Genomic DNA, 12,924 nt, shown 5'->3' on the forward strand with positions numbered 1-12,924 from the left:
ATTTAGGAGAATTTGGGGGTCAGGTACTTCTGATCGTTGCCATCCGGTGTTTCAGTGACATACAGGCCCCATGTGAAGGTTCTGAATTTGGTTTTTGACACTATTGTGTCTGGAAATTTAGTCTCATTTGCAGTCCTGTCACCCTGAGTGTCACTTTCTAAACATGATTTTTGGCGAAGTCAGTCCCATAACGGTAGGAGCTTGGCATTTCCTATCGTTGAGGCTCCGTGGCTTTCCAAGCACCCCATTACTTGGATAACAACTGTCTTCAGCCTGTCTTTTTTTTTTTTTTCTAAAGTTTTAATGCGGTCAAGAGATCTGGTCTTAGAAAAGGAGGACTAAGAAGAAAAGGAACTGGAAGCAGAGAAACAAGGAGATGAAAAACTAGGTGAACTGACCTCAGGTTCTTAACAACTATGGCTGTTCCATTTCAAGACTTCTTCAAATAGCCATACAATAGCTTTCTTTGAATTAAGGTAGACACACAGGAAAGGGGAAAATTTTGTCTGATGGTTCTTCTCACTGTGTGGTGAACACAACTTAAGGTGGCCCCAGTGTGCACCTTTATTTATATAAATCTGTTAGAATGCAAGGGGGACCTATTATTTGCTTCTGACTAAAGGTACTGACTCGATGCACATGAGTTTGGGGGAGCTCCAGGAGTTCATGATGGACAGGGAGGCCTGGCATGCTGTGATTCATGGGGTCACAAAAAGTTGGACATGACTGACTGACTGAACTGAACTGAAAGGTATCAGACTGCCACTTCCCTATCTGAGTTACTATTTATGGAAAAGGAGATGTGATGTCCTGTCTGTAATATGTTTCACTATATAAGACTCTGTCTTCAGTCAGTTCAGTTCATTTGCTCAGTCCTGTCGGACTCTTTGCGACCCCATGAATCGCAACATGCCAGGCCTCCCTATCCATCACCAACTCCCGGAGTTCACTCAGACTCATGTCCATCAAGCCATTGATGCCATCCAGCCATCTCATCCTCTGTCGTCCCTTTCTCCCCCTGCCCCCAATCCCTCCCAGCATCAGAGTCTTTTCCAATGAGTCAACTCTTCACATGAGGTGGCCAAAGTACTGGAGTTTCAGCTTTAGCATCATTCCTTCCAAAGAAATCCCAGGGCTGATCTCCTTCAGAATGGACTGGTTGGATCTCCTTGCAGTCCAAGGGACTCTCAAGAGTCTTCTCCAACACCACAGTTCAAAAGCATCAATTCTTCGGTGCTCAGCCTTCTTCACAGTCCAACTCTCACATCCATACATGACCACAGGAAAAACCATAGCCTTGACTAGATGGACCTTAGTCGGCAAAGCAATGTCTCTGCTTTTGAATATACTATCTAAGTTGGTCATAACTTTTCTTTCAAGGAGTAAGCGTCTTTTAATTTCATGGCTGCAATCACCATCTGCAGTGATTTTGGAGCCCCCAAAAATAAAGTCTGACACTGTTTCCACTGTTTCCCCATCTTAGCAGAATGTAAAAAGGTATTACTCTGGTGGCCTTAAGAAGCAAATCAATACTGGGAATTGCTTATGAAAAGGGCGATATGGCAGGGAAATGAGGACAGCCCCCAAGACCTGAGGGTGGCCTCCAGTTAACAACCAGTAAGAGGCCATGAGCCTAAGCCATTCAACTGCAAGGCAATGAATTCTGCCAACCTCTTGAATGGGTTTGGAAGCACATGCTGCTTCAGCCAAACCTCCAGATGACAAAGCCGACCAGATGACACATACTCTTAATTGCAACCTGTGAGAATCTGAATAGAAGACTCACCTGACCTGTGCCCAGACCCTGACGATTAAAACTGGAAAAAACAAACAAACAAACAAAAAAACTCCTCGATTTAAGCTACTAAGTTTTTCATAAGTTTTTACTCAGGGATGAATAATAGTATAATATCCAGGTGAAACAGTCCCACACTCGTGGTCCTTGACTTCCTGATGTTTCTGCTTTGTCATCTGGTCTCTCCTGGAAGACACTGGAAACCGAGAGCATTGGCCTCTCATTTGCTGTGTCCATCTGGTAGGTGGATGCGTCCAGAAATCTCATTGTGCCCTTGCAAATGCTGGAATCTTGATCTGTAATTTTGACACAGACAGAGGGAGCCCCGGTGTTCACTTTGTGGCTTTATAGTATACACTGAAATTTTTATACCCAGTCACTCAGTTTCCAAATGTCTAAATTATGATAGAAATTATGACAAAGACAACTAATTAATCTATTCACTGATCCACTTAGTCATTTAGTAGGGATTAGTCCAATGCTGTGTGCAGTTATAAAATGGTGACCAAGACCATCCATGGTTCCTGCCTTCATGGAATGTAAAGACTGGTGGACAAAATAGACAGGAAGCAAACAAGCCAAAAAAAAAATTATGACCTTTCTAATAAGAAGGATATAACTGTGCTCTCAGTATAAAGATACTTGATATGTAATAATAATTAATAGGGGCTTCCCTGGTGACTCAATGATAAAGAAGCTCCCTGACAGTTCAGGATATGCAGGAGATGTGGGTTTGATCCTGGGGTCAGGAAGCTCTCTTGGAGAAGGAAATGGCAACCCACTCCAGTATTCTTGCCTGGAAAACCCCACGGACAGAGAGGCCTGATGCACTACAGACCATGGGGTTGCAAAGAGTTGGACATGATTTAGCAACTGAACAACAGCAAAACAATTAATAATTACGATTTGTTTTTCGCTATGTTCCTAACACTAATCGAAGCATTTCACATACATTAACTCCCTTTATCTTCACAACAACCATATTAGGAGGAAAAGTGAAACAGAAACGTTCACGTATTTATTGAGGGCCATATAGCTAGTATCTGGCTGAGCTGGGAGCAGATCGCAGGGCATTTGGGATCAGAGCCTGAGTTCTTAAGTGTTACCCAGTACTGCATCAAATCTGGCCGATGGCCTAATTGGAAGTTTCTCTCAAAAATAATAGATTTGAAAGATGAAAAGAGAGTATCAGAAGAAGAAAATGAGGTAATATGTTTTAGACATTGCAAATGTTACGTGGAAACACCATGCGATCAAAGAGAATAAAGGGTGTTAGAAGAACTTAAAGGAAAGGACAACTGGTATGGAATATCAATAGAGTATGATGCAGGACAAAAAAGACAGACTTAAGTTCCATTAAAGTACCTCTTGAGTGGGAGGGCACATGGGTAAACCTATGGCTGATTCATGTTGATGTTTGGTAGAAACCAATGCAATACTGTCAGAGAAGGCAATGGCAGCCCACTCCAGTACTCTTGCCTGGAAAATCCCATGGATGGAGGAGCCTGGTAGGCTGCAGTCCATGGGGTCGCTAGGAGTCAGACACTACTGAGTGACTTCACTTTCACTTTTCACTTTCATGCATTGGAGAAGGAAATAGCAACCCACTCCAGTATTCTTGCCTGGAGAATCCCAGGGATGGGGGAGCCTCCCCTTAGATGGGCTGCCATCTATGGGGTCGCACAGAGTCAGACACGACTGAAGTGACTTAGCAGCAGTAGCAGCAATGAAATACTGTAAAGCAACTATCTTTCAACTAAAAATAAAAAAATAAAAATTTAATGTAGCTCTTGAATAATGTGTGACTTAAAAGCCTGTTCCTCTGTTCACTCGATCCAGTGTTTTATTGTTGTTCAGTTGTCAGTGTCCAACTCTTTGCACCCCCATGGGCTACAGCACACCAGGGTTTCCTGTCCTTCACTATCTCCAGGAGTTTGCTCAAGCTCATGTCCACTGAGTGGAGGATACCATCCAATGTTTTACCATTACCTATTTGCTTCTACTGTTTAATTACAGTTTTTAAGTAATAATTATCACTACTTGATTGTTGTCAACATAATTGACTCTTTTTTGTCCTCTTCAATAATTTAATTACCCTTCTGCATTTTTTTAATGAAAAAAAAAATTTCCTTCCGATGTGAACTATAGTTATTAGGAACCATAGAATTCTATTTTTCCCTTTCCCTAAAATGAGATTTTAGCACAGTATACAATTATATATTGAGTCCCCAAACCTCTTCCCTGGCCCTGTATGGGCCTGAAGCCTGAGCACTAACTCTTGGATCCAATAACTCCCCACTGTGGCTGTAGAAACATTAGCCCCTGAATGTAAACTATTATTGTTTACAGCAATTTACTTTATTGTGAAATATGGACATTTCCTTTGCATTTTAACTCCAGGCAAACTTTTAAACAGAGATTTTTGTTCTATTTTATCTGGCATTATACTTTTTTTTCTGAGTATTACAGTATAACCTCATCTTTCACATCACAGGTATTGCAAGTCTTAGTAATATGATTTCAGTGAAACTAAATCATGACTTTATGGTTAGAATAAGGTCATTGAGATTGCACTTGAATATAAAAAGACACTGGAGTATATACCATACTAACATTTTGGTAAATCCTTTAAACCTTTCTCTCCTAAAATATTAAAATTAGCAATTAGTTGGACCTTAAAATGATTGTCCTTCCCATAAGTCCTCAGCTCATATCTAACTTTAACAAGAACACACTAGATAAAGTTAATTCATGTATCAAGACCCACAGAGTGAAGGAGACCCTGCAGGCACAGCCTGTCAGTTCAGTTCAGTTCAGTCACTCAGTCATGTCTGACTCTTTGAGCCCCCATGAACTGCAGCACACCAGGCCTCCCTGTCTATCACCAACTCCCAGAGTCTACCAAAACTCATGTCCATTGAGTCAGTGATGCCATCCAATCATCTCATCCTCTGTCATCCCCTTCTCCTCCTGCCCTCAATCTCTCCCAGCATCAGGGTCTTTTCAAATGAGTCTGCTTTTTGCATTAGGTATCCAAAGTATTGGACTTTCAGCTTCAACATCAGTCCTTCCAATGAACACCCAGGACTGATCTCCTTTAGGATGGACTGGTTGAATCTCCTTGCAGTCCAAGGGACTCTCAAGAGTCTTCTCCAACACCACAGTTCAAAAGCATCAATTCTTCGGCACTCAGCTAAGTCAGGGGACTTCTCTGGTGGTCCAGCTGCTAAGACTTTGTGCTTCCAATGCAGGGGCCAAGGATTCATCCCTTGTCAGGGAACTAGATCCCCACATTGCAGCTAAAAGATTCCATGGGCTGTAACAAAGACCTGACTAATAATAAATAAGTAAATAAATAAATTTAGAAAAATATAAATTTTATAAATTTATAAAATATAAATAAATATTAAAAAAATAAGCTCAATTCAGCCTATCCTTACAGAAAACATCACTGATGAGGAAACCTAATACCAGGCATAAGCCTCCAACTCAGCATGAGCTAGCTTACCTTACCCTAATATATAGGATGTGCTACCATTATCAAAAAATCCTGGACTCCTCTTGCCCTGCTTCTGCACTGCCTCTTGTGAGGCTCTATGAAAGTCACTCTTGCCCCAAATCCCTTATGGCCTGAGCTCCACTGCTTGTGAGGCATTGTTGTTGTTCGGTCGCTAAGTCTCATCTGACTCTTTCAGACCCCATGGACTGTAGAATGCCAGGCTCCTTTGTCCTTCACTATCTCCCGGATTTGCTCAAACTCATGTCCATTGAGTCCATGATGTTATCTAACCATCTCATCCTCTGCTCCCTTCCTTCTGTTGCCTTCAATAGTCATACATAAAACCATTTAATTTACTATTGAACTATAATCCTGATTTGATGACTTTAATCCTGATTTGATATTTGAACTCTAAATTTTTATCTTTAACTACCAACTCTACATATCGCTTGGATAATTATATAAGCATGCCAAATATTCCCAAAACAGACCATTCATTTTCCCATCCCCTCCCAATGCTCTAATTGAAGTCTCAACCTAAATTTATAATACATGTTGTCTATACAACGGCAACCCACTCCAGTATTCTTGCCTGGGAAATCCAAAGGGCAGAGAAACCTGGCAGGCTGCAATCCGTAGGGTTGCAAAAGAGTTGCATGTGACTTATTGACTAAACAACAACAATTCATTACTGAGGACATAAATTCAAAGATCTTCTATCTTCTATTCACTCTCTCAGGCTTCTTTATCAACCAACCTTTAGCTGTGAGTCAACATTTTATTATTTCAGCAATTTCTCTACCACTATTCTAATCCAAGCCACCATGTAAGTGAAAAGTGAAAGTCACTCAGTCATGCCTGACTCTTTGCAATTCCATGGACTATATACAGTCCATGGAATTCTCCAGGCCAGAGTACTGGAATGGGTAGTCATTCCCTTCTCCAGGGGATCTTCCCAACCCAGGGATCGAACCCAGGTCTCCTGCATTGCAGGTGTATTCTTTACCAGCTGAGCCACAAGGGAAGCCCAGGTTAACGTTGCCCAAACAGGGATTTGAACCCTGGACCCTCAGATTAAAAGTCTAATGCTCTACTGACTGAGCTATCTAGGTTTTCCCCTAAATAATTTTAAAAACACCTGTTAATTTACCTCTTTCCTCTTGTGTGCTGCAGTCAATTTCCACGTTGCTTATAGAGTGATACTTTACATCATATTAAACCATTATTTTACAAAAAGTAATTAAAAGACAAAAAAATCAAAATGCAAAAAACTACAAAGCAACATGTTACTATCCTCCCTTAGATAAAATCCAAAGTCTTTATTGTGGGTTTCATGACTCAGTCATCTGTCTCATCAACCACCTCACCCAAAAAAGGGAAGCTAAATCTTGCTCCTGCCACAATGACCATGCTGTTTTCCTGTTATTTAAACACATCAATCTTCTTCCCACCACAGGTTGTTTGTATTTGCTGTTCAAATTCCTGCAAAACCATTATTAGCTGATGGTCCCTGTTTATTGGTGTGGTCTCAGCTCTACTCAGTCAAGAGTTCCTACACAACAATGGACATTTCCTTCCTTCTTTTCCTTCTCCTTTCCCTTTCTTTTCCCTACGCGTTCCTTCCTCCAGGCCCTCCACCGCATGTTTTGATCTGAATAACATCTGAAGTTGCTTAATGACTTTTGAAGTTCCCCTGTCCTGGTTGAAGGCAGAGCTTGCTTCCTAATGCTTTTGTTGTTTAGTCATTAAGTTGTGTCCAACTCTCTTGTGACCCCATGAACTGTAGCCCACCAGGCTCCTCTGTCCATGGGATTTCTCAGACAAGAATGCTAGAGTTGACTGCCATTTCCTTCTCAAGGGGATCTTCCCAGTCCGGGGACTGAGCCTGTGTTTCCTGCATTGGTATGCAGTTTCTTTTCCTCTGAGCCACCTGGGAAGCCTGTTTCCTAATATAGTAAAATTCAGATATTTCTTTCCAGTTTTCTGCAGTCTGCATTGATCTAATTTTAGCTAATTGAATTCACTCACTTTGAATCAACTGATCTAGCAACTCTCAGGACAATGGAAAACACATTCTGAGAGGAGTAGCAGCAGAAACCTCAGGTTTTGAGTTTGCGGCACCAGAAGGGCTAGGGAGAGCCACGTGGTCAGGGCACTAATTCCACATCCTCACTCTGGCTGTGGTTGTGTCTGGCTTGGTTTTCTGAGCCCAGGTCTCCAGGTTCTCAGGAATTCTCTTGAGTCCCAAACATCTGTACCCGTTTTCTGTCTAGATGAGAGGCTGCTTCAGGTGCTTGTCAATAGACACCTTCGCTGTCATTCTCTATTCCCCGGTTCAATTTCATATTCTTCAGAGAAAGTATTAATATCTAAAATCCTCTAATTTATTGATTTGTGCATTTTTTGAAGATTTTCAATTTCTTATTCTAAGTCTGTCACAGCAGTAAGAAAACACTCAAATTTTAAACGGAAAAGAGAGAAGCACTGTATGATCTTTTCTATATAGTCTCCTCTCTGCATTTTGGTTTGGGAAAAAAAGAAAAAATGTGCCTCTTGGGAGGATCCAGTATATTTTTAAAATTGTCATTAAAATAAATCTTAACAATTGAGCTCCTTTATTCTTTGCTGATGTTATTTAGGAACGCAGACCTGAATTGTGATCAAGTGGCAGTGCAAGGTATTAAAGCTTTAATTTAGATAATTAATTTTTATTTGCCACTTTTTCCTTAATTGAATTATATTCAATTTTCTTGTGTATAGTTTAGAAGTTATTTCAGTGTTCTTAAATAATAAATGAAGCCATTATTTAATTATTACACTGTCTTATGTTTCTATATCCTTCCATATCTCTCTAATAATGTGACCTAATGAAATTGTAAAAGGAAATCGACAAACTTAAAAACATATAAAGTCTTCCTGGTGGCTCAGAGGGTAAAGCGCCTGCCTACAGTGCGGGAGACCCGGGTTTGTTCCCTGGGTCAGGAAGATCCCTTGGAGAAGGAAGTGGCAACCCACACCAGTATTCTTGCCTGGAAAGTCCCATGGATGGAGAAGACTGGTAGTCTACAGTCCATGGGGTTGCAAAGAGTCGGACATGACAAAGCAACTTCACTTATACACTTATAAAAACATATAAAAATATGTAAACTTTGAACAATGACACATTAAATTACAGATATTTACCCTATTTTTGAAATAGTAAGGTCCCATATTTTAAGTCCTGTGCATAATGTCCTTCTTGCAGTTTTCTTCCTGATATATGTTGGGTTTTTAATATTCACCTGTATTAATTTAATCCTGAAAGTATTCATGTCTGTTATAGACCAAAGATGAATTCTATGTAAAACACTTCATGGTAAATTGTATGTGTGTCAGGTCACCTTTGACCCAGTCCTCAATTACAGGGAGACATGATAAGAGCCAAGCCAATTTTCCTACATGAGGAGATGGCAAGAGATAAAGATAAATGATTCTTCTCTGCTTATAAAGAGAAAAGAGGAGGTGAGTTTATTCCCTTCTTAAGGAAATCTCTCTGGAAACTTATGGGCCTGAAGTCTATCTTCAACCTTTTACTATATGAGTGAACTGTCTCCAGGAATCAGATGACCTCAGATTTCTCTAGGTTTTGTAACTAACTGATGTCTCTAAATTCTAGGATTCCTTCCCTTAGAAAGAAACTTAGTTTTCCAGTCTTCCTGGCACCTAGGAACCTTGTCTAGCCAGACTGCAAGCATTTGCCTTATTGTTGTTATACAGTCACTAAGTCATGTCCACTCTTTGTGACCCCATGGATAACAGAACACCAGGCTCCTCTGTCTTCCACTGTCTCCTGGAATTTGATCAAATTCAGGTCCATTGAGTTGGTGAGGCTAGATCTAACCATCTCATCCTTTGCCACTCTCTTCTTTTGCCTTCAATCTTTCCCAGCATCAGGGTCTGTTTCAATGAGTTGGCTCTTCGCATCAGGTGGCCAAAGTATTGGAGCTTCTGTTTCAGCATGTCCTTTTAGTGAAAATTCAGGGTTGATTTTCTTTAGGATTGACTGGTTTGATCTCCTTGAAGTCCAAGGGACTCTCAAGAGTCTTCTCCAACACCACAGTCCAAAAGTGCCATTGCTTGGCACTCAGCCTTCTTTATGATCCAACTTTCATATCCATACATTACTACTGGAAAACCATAACTTTGACTATATGGATCTTTTTCAGCAAAGTGATGTCTCTGCTTTTTAATACATTGTCTAGGTTTATCAAGCTTTCCTTCCAAGAAGCAAACACCTTCATTTCATGGCAGTAGTCACCATTACCATGATTTGGGAGCCCCCAAATATAAAATCTGTCACTGCTTCCAATTTTCCCCCTTCTATTTGTCATGAAGTGACTAGGCAGATGTCATGATCTTCATTTTTTGAATGCTGAATTTCAAGCCAGCTTTTTCACTCTCCTCTTTCACTCTCATCAAGAAGCTCTTTAGTTCCTTTTCACTTTCTGTCATTAAAGTGGTATCTTCTGCATATCTGAGATTGTTAATATTTCTCCCAGTAATCTTGATTCCAGCTTGTGAGTCAACCATCATTGGCACTTTGAGGAAAAGATAATGTTTTATCCTTTTGGATGAGATCAATTAATGAGATAATGGCTACAGATCTATTTCTCATTGGATGTCAGGGTATTTCAAGGGAAAGTGAAATCAGTCTCCAGCTTTATAGCACATATGTTTCCATGTCCCAGAACACCAAAGCTTTCAGCAGGAACTTTGAAAAATCCAGGAAACTTTATTTCATTACAATATCTTTCCTACCACCACTCTGTCACTACATCTAAGATTCTCCTAAATCAGTTACCTTTTAATTTCAGAGATTGTCTTGCCTAATTTTGTGAATTATGAGCAATAATAAATATGTGACTTATTCTAAATAGATGTACAATTTGTTTAAGTGATAAGACACATGGAAAGTGTAAAATAATATTAGAAATAATTCAATGTGCAAAAATATTATAATAGTACATAGTTAAATGTCAAAATGAAGATTGCAAATGTTATATTAAAAAAACATACTGGAAATATTACCTTGTTAGATTCAGTGTGGGTATCTAGAATGTTAATATACACTTCTATTTTTATATTTATTAGTATGCTTTGTAATGTCAAGGTCATTCTGTGTAGGCATCTGTTACATTTGACAGATCATTTAAGGGGATTTTGTTTTATTTCTATTTCTTTTACATATGACTTATACAAACTTAGAGATCTAAGCTCTGACTCTTAAACTTCTTTAAATTGAAGAAATTGTGTTATTTTATCCCAAACAGTACTTAAAATGATTTATATTGAAATCTAATGTTCAAGAAGTATGTTGAATGTTCTAAAAGTAGTGAGTAGGACAAACTAATAATGCTTATAAAATAATTTGGACTGCTTTTACAAAGTAGCTAAGTGATTACTGCTATATAACTTCAAGGAAGGGTGGGACAACCACTTGGCAGAAATGTTGTAGTGTTCTAGAATACATCTATTGGGTTCTTAATATTCACTTTTATTAAATTTTTTAAATTAATGTATGCCTACTTGTCATGTCCAATTCTTTGTGACCCCATAGATTGTAGCCCACCAGGATCCTCTGTCCATGGGACTTTCCAGGCAAGAATACTGGAATGGGTTGTCATTTTTTCCTCCAGGGGATCTTCTGACCTAGGAATGAAATTTGAATCTCCTGTGTCTCCTCCATTGCAGGTATATTCTTTACCCGCTGGACCAAATTAACGTAGAGGAATAATAAACCAACCAGTCCATTCTGAAGGAGATCAACCCTGGGATTTCTTTGGAAGGAATGATGCTAAAGCTGAAACTTCAGTACTTTGGCCCCCTCATGTGAAGAGTTGACTCATTGGAAAAGACTGTGATGCTGGGAGGGATTGGGGGCAGGAGGAGAAGGGGACGACAGAGGTTGAGATGGCTGGATGGCATCACTGACTCAATGGACGTGAGTCTGAGTGAACTCCGGGAGTTGGTTATGGACAGGGAGGCCTAGCGTGCTGCGATTCATGGGGTCGCAAAGAGTCGGACACAACTGAGTGACTGAACTGAACTGAACTGAATATTAAACCAAAACAGATATATCACTACAGAGAATTTAAAAAGCTGAAAAGGATTATAATTTGATGATGTCCAACTGCACTTCTAGACATATGATTATAATATATGACTTATTCCTTTATGTTAAAAAAAATCCTTTATATTCAAATCTTAACAGTCAATTGGTACAGTGTGTTGCCACTCTTCAATTCACAGAAGAAAGCTGGTAACACCAAAATATTTAATCTTTATGCTTCTTGAGTGCCGAACACTATACTAGTGATGCATATTAAAGGAAATCATTAAGAAGGAGATTGCCTCAGTACTCCAAATAATTCTCACAGGATTTAATAAAAACATTTTTTTTTTTTTGGATATTGATCATTTTTTTCAGAGTCTTTAGTGGACATGTTACAATATTGCCTCTATTTTATGTTTTGTGTTTTTGACCATGAGGCATGTGGAAACTTAGCTCCCTGACCAGGTATCACTTTCCCCATATTGGAAGGCAAAGTCTCAACCACTGAACCACCAGGGATGGCCTTCATAGGATTTCTGCATCTTTGCTGCCACTGCCTTATCATTATACTTTCTTCTAATATGATATATCTTTTCAACTATATAAACTTGTATAGTCTCTGACCACAAAGTTCTGATATCACACTAAGGAATTTAGTTAGTGATTTAAACTTTTTTTTTTTGAAAATAAATTCAGAGCAGACTGCTTAAGTCTAAATTAAAGTTTTAAACATTGAAATACTTTATTTATTGTAATTAATGCTCTCATTTCCCAGATGCCTTTATCCTTAAATAAGCCACGATTACAACATATGCAGCATGCTAAGGAAAAAATAAAACATGATCCATACAGTTAGATGACTTAACTTCAAATATAAAAAATATTATTACCAAAGTGCCCTGAAGCAATGTATTGAATGCTTTGGGTCCTCATCTCTAAAATGGAAATAATGCCTACTGCACCAAGCTGAACCATGATTATGCACATGAAATACATCACTTAGTTCCTGGACATATTAACATTTAATATATGAAAATACTTAAAATATTCTGAATTGAAACTCTATATTAGTTTTCCCTCTCACTTTTTCCACATTCATATGTGTTCATGATCCAACTTAATAAGTAAATGGAAAAGAAGAAAAATACCACACTGACTTTTAGAATAGGAAAAAAGTCACAGCATTAAAATTTTAAGACCATTAATTTGGATTACATACATTTTTAGAAAAAGGGTAAAGTCCAAATATGAAACCAAAAGGTAGATAGTTCCTCTTTGCCTTGGAAAGAAGTAGTTTACCATCACTCAGATAGATACAGCAGAAGGGCTTATATGATGGATCAATGGTTAAGACTCTGGACTGCAAATGCAGAGGGTGCAGGTTTGGGCCCTGGTCAGGAAACTAAGATACTGCATGCCATGTGACATAGCATGGCCAAAAAATTTAATTAATTAATTAAGAATAAGATCTAGCAGAGATGAAAATTAAACCAAATTAGCATGGAGCTTTAGAAAAGGGGAGGCAAATAGGATCAGGTT

General features: G+C 39.0%; 1 non-coding gene across 1 annotated transcript; it reads right to left on the bottom strand.

The window, feature by feature from the left end:
• Positions 6,334 to 6,406, bottom strand: TRNAK-UUU. Its single transcript has one exon. It is a non-coding gene; the product is annotated as a tRNA-Lys (tRNA).

The sequence above is a fragment of the Capra hircus genome, chromosome 16, assembly GCF_001704415.2.
Source record: "Capra hircus breed San Clemente chromosome 16, ASM170441v1, whole genome shotgun sequence".
Lineage (NCBI taxonomy): Eukaryota > Metazoa > Chordata > Mammalia > Artiodactyla > Bovidae > Capra > Capra hircus.